Consider the following 5,162-nt stretch of genomic DNA (forward strand, 5'->3'; position numbering starts at 1 on the left):
GGGAAAATTGTGTTTTGGGTTAACAATCCATCGATTACTTTTATTCAGGCTCGTGTAAATTCTAGCAGCCTTGAGGCCCATGATTAGGTGTAACATTTGAAATTTTAAAATATCTATAGAAGTTCAAGTGAAATTAATTACATAAAATCATAAATACAAGTGACGAACAAAGTGTTATCATAAATATGCTCTCATTGCTACTTAGACTACTCGGTATGGTGACCGAGGGATGGACGGCGACGGGGGTGGCGGCACGGGGGTGACAGAGCGGCGCCGAGAAGAAAGAGAGGGGCCCACATGTGTTGCTCCGTCTTGGACGGCGAAATTCCGACGGAGAGGACGATGACTGGACGGCGACGGAAGGGGCGGCACGGTGTTCAAACCGGCGACGGACCGGGACGATAGGGGGACGACCCCCGTACCGTGTAGCCTTAGGTCTCTGGGTACACTTTAACTTATCTTAACTTCATCTAAGTGCCACATCAACCTTTCTTCCCTATTTTACTTTACCTCACTCCAAGCAAGGAAAGGAAATGGTTTAATCTCATTAACTTCATCTAAACCTATTTTTTAGTGGTTTTTTGTTTTAAAAAAGAAGAGAATAATTAAATCAGTCTCTTAACATCCGGTTAACATGTTAACATACAACCAATTTAATGCCCCTAACACAAGAAGAGAGTGGTTTGCAATCTTAGTTAACATGTCATGTCATCATTAACACCCCAAATGTTAGAGTACACCTCATGGCCTTACTATCACACCTCATGGCCGTACCCGTATCGGGTACTTGTTGGGGACGAAAACACTATGGGTACTCGTCGGGGACGTTTCATAAACGTTTCCAACGTCGGGGACGTATCTGGTAGAAGTATCAAACCCATTTCCATTTAATTTTAGGGTTTTAACCCTTTCAAATTCTACAACCGGCCATTAAATAAATAGACCTATCATATTCGGCTTCTCTAATCTCTAAACTCTCAAGTCTCATCATCTCTAATTCTCTATCGATTGCCAATCTCTCACTAGATGAACCGGAATTTGAAAATGATTTGATTATTGATAATTAATTACCTTTTGAAGATGTAGTATTTTTGGAATTTGTTTAATATATTTTTATTTTTTTATATTTTTATATTTTTTATTGCCGTACCCGTATCTTGAAATTTTGAGTTTTGCCGTTCCTCGTTCCCGTATCGTCCCCGTTAGGGCTGTGCAACGGTTCAGAACCGGACCGAACCGAACCGAACTGGAACCGAACCGGAACCGTTAATTGCTAAATTTAAGAACCGGAACCGAACCGTATTATAACGGTTCCGGTTCGGTTCCGGTTAAATGGTTCTCGCGAGAACCGGTTGATAATTAAATCGTAAAATTAACAATTCAATAAAAACGAATCAAACCATTTAAAACATTAACTAAGAGTTGCAACATTCAAAGTTCAAACCAACCAAAATAAAAGTAGCAAAACAACAATAAAAAATTTCAAGCCATAAAACAAACTCTAAATAAAACTATTACAACCGTCGTGTTAGCAATTAAAACTAACATCTTCAAATTTCATTCGATATTCATCCTCTAAATCTTCTCATAAACATTTAAATGAAACCAAGTGATAGCAATTAAAAAAAATAAACGAATAATGCATCTACTGTATTTGATTCACGTGAATAGATTGATTAGTAATGCATCTACTATATTTACCAAGTGATACACTATTTATATACACATTTGCAATTTGATCAACATTGATTTGATTATTTTTGTTCAATTTTTATTTTCACATACAGAAAACTATATGTATCAGAAAGCAAACATCTAGAAAGAAAATATATTCAATCATAAAAAAGGTCATGTAGAATAGCGTACCTGTATTTGCAGGGTGTTGATGGAGATGAACTTGTATGATAGCAATTAGGGTTAGGGTTGAGAGATGGAGAAGAATTAGAAGATGAAATATGAGATGGTGGAATGAATATAAGAGGTGGGAATAAGAATTAGGATAGTCGTATGATGTTGAAAAACTCATTAATAATATAAGGTTTTAAATATTTATAATCCCAACTAGTTCTAGCGGTTCTTTAACCGGAACCGTGGTTTTAACCGGAACCGAACCGGGAACCGTTTTTACCCAAATTTAAGAACCAGAACTGGACCCTATATATAAAAATACGGTTTGGATCTAGCAGTTCTGGTTCGGTTCCGCGGTTCTGACGGTTCTGAACCATATACTGCTCAGCCCTAGTCCCCGTACCCGTTCTAGTGCTACTTAGGCCCCGTGTATATACGAGTTGAATAAATAAAATGGTGTTTAAATCTTAAGCCGGCCAAACAGTTATCGACTAATTAACACAAACACACAATTAGGCTATCATTAATTAAATTTTAAAGCTAGCATTAGTTTGTCCTTTGCAATTGCAAATGATGAGATGTTTTTTCGCAATGAGACTTATATAGTCAAACTTGCAGCATTGAATTGTTTTACGCTTGTGTAATCTGTATAGTATAGCATAGAAGGTAGCATTTGTGAGTTCGAATAAAGTTGTAATTGATGATTGTTTAAACGCTTGTGTAATTTGCACAGAGCCATCCCTGAGAACTCACAAAAAAACTTGGGCCTCGGACGACATAAAGAATTGGGCCCAAAATTGTACATGGATCCCTGTGGCGTATGTAATTACATTGAGTTGTTATAAAAATAATATCCCGCCTAAACTACGCGGCAAAAAACGTCTCACCACCTTCCGTTTATCACACCAAAAAAACACACAAAACAACACAATGGTTGCTAAAAAAATACGACGACAAAAATATCTTTTCTTTGATACTCGATAATGTTCTGCATGAAGTTTCGCTGAATGATTTATTACGTGAATGTAGAAAGATTTTGCTGAATGAGATGGACAAAATGAAAAAAAGAGGGACTGATGACAGTCAAATGTCATTCTGTCATCTTTGTTCTTGAAGAAGGTTTGGATGATAAGAACGGACATATACCAGTGTAAATGCTACTTTGGCCTCGAGGATTATAATGAAGACGACGGGCAGATAGCATCCACCAACAAACGGTTGATCTATATCTCCAACATCCACAAAGACACTTCAACACATGAACAAAGAAAATAAACAAAGTCAAACCCAAAACGCCATTTATTTGTCACAGTTCTTGTAGTTTCAAAAGACCAAAAAGACTGATGACACTGAAGATTTAAATCATAAATTGCTTCTACTTTGTTGTTTTTTTCTTTATCTGTTGTTTGTTTTGTAATTTCAGTTAATAAATAACAAAAGTATTTTAATAGTATATAATAAAACGCCAAAATGAGCAAATGCTTGTAAAACGCCATAATGCCATAAAAACGCCCTCAAAAAACTATCAAACTACAATAAAATTACTTTGAACAGCTACTATTATTAAAAAAAAAATATGCGTGAAACAATGTGCAAAGAATATAAAACAAAAAAAAGTACAATCGTTAGCTAACCGCCATTGGAAAACAAAACGCCATAATTACAGCCGTCAAAAGATTTGACGTGTTACACCATAAAACACAGTTGAGTCTGAAAACAAAACACGGTAAAACTGCAAACAACAGTAAAATGAAACGACAGAAAACATAATTATTAACATTTATAATATTAAAAGCCAAATTCTTGGGAAATTAAATTTATTTAACTTTTCAAAACACCATAATTACCTGTCATGCGTGGGAAAAAAAGCCAATATAAAAGAAGACCATGAGAACACAAGATCAAACACGCCAAAAAATTTGACTAAAACGCCACATATTATCCAAAACGCCAAAAACTTTTAAAATGGCTAAGGTTATTGCATGGAGGTTTGAAAGAAAAGAGAAACGATTCATCATAAAGTTCTCTGATAGGAGAAGGGTAAAGTTAAGGACAATCAAAGTCATGCTTGGAATGAAGGAAAAGGTTCAGAAGGATATCCTGGCCCTTGGGGTTCCAATGGACAACGATTGTAAAAGAACAAGAACTGTAATAAAAAGACTGAAGAGAAAATTTCCAGCAGAAGATGATGAAGATGATGATGATACTAACGATAATCCTATACCAAAACTTAGCAGTTGGGTGATGCATGAGGAAAAAGGAACGCTTGAATTGACTTATAAAAACGGGGTGCAATATTCAAGGCCAATGGAATAAATGTTAAAGACAGGTTTGCTATCTATCATTGAACAACTCTGTGATTTAGCACCTTCAAACGATCCAAAATCCAAAGATGCAATGATATTCAAGAATAGGCTGCAGCAAAGAAGAGAGGAGCTAATGGCGTTATACGCAAATATGAAATTTGATGATGAAGAATCTGAAGAAAGTGATGAACAAAGCGATTGGTACATCTCTAATGTAATCCCACCTATGGAAGACTATTAGTTAATTTTGATTTCTTATTATTGTAATTTTATAAAATATTAATCTATGGTAATCAATTATTAAAAAAAAAGATACAAAACGCCAAAAAAATGTCATGGAAAAAGTCATAACGCCAAAAAAATTAACTATGTGACACAAAAAAAAATTAATTCAACGAGAAGAAATCTGAGAAAAACAGTAAAACGACAAATAATTAATAATTCTAGATAACGCCAAAATTATCTTGCACGCAAAAAATAAAGCAGCATATCAAACGCGAAAATCGGGAAAGGAGAAGAATACTAAAAAGACAAAAAAATCCCTCGGACCCTGATCATGCCGCGCGCCACATGTTGGGTCAGGATGTGTTCTCACCGTTCTCACACTTTTGAGCATTTTCTCCTGAACCATATATATATATATATATATAGGGTAAGGTTCATGCGAGAACCACCTTTATTGCGAGAATCGCGAGAACCAATGTGAACACAACCTAAAATAGCTAAAAAAACCTAAACCCCCCCACCCCCACCCCCCCCACCCCAAAAAAAAATCTAACCCCCCCCCCCAAGCTAAATGCTAAAAACTTAAAACCCCAAAAAACCTAACCCCCTCCCCCCCTCCCCAAAAACCTAAACCCCCTCCCCCACCCCCTAAAAAAACCTAAACCCCCCACCTCTAATTTTTTTTAATATTTTTTAAGTTAAAATCGCTACTTTTAGTAGGAAAAAAAATTAATTTTTTTTTGGCTATTAAAAGTAGCGACTTTTTTTATAAAAATATTAAAA

The sequence above is a fragment of the Helianthus annuus genome, chromosome 7, assembly GCF_002127325.2.
Source record: "Helianthus annuus cultivar XRQ/B chromosome 7, HanXRQr2.0-SUNRISE, whole genome shotgun sequence".
In the NCBI taxonomy this organism is placed as follows: Eukaryota; Viridiplantae; Streptophyta; class Magnoliopsida; order Asterales; family Asteraceae; genus Helianthus; species Helianthus annuus.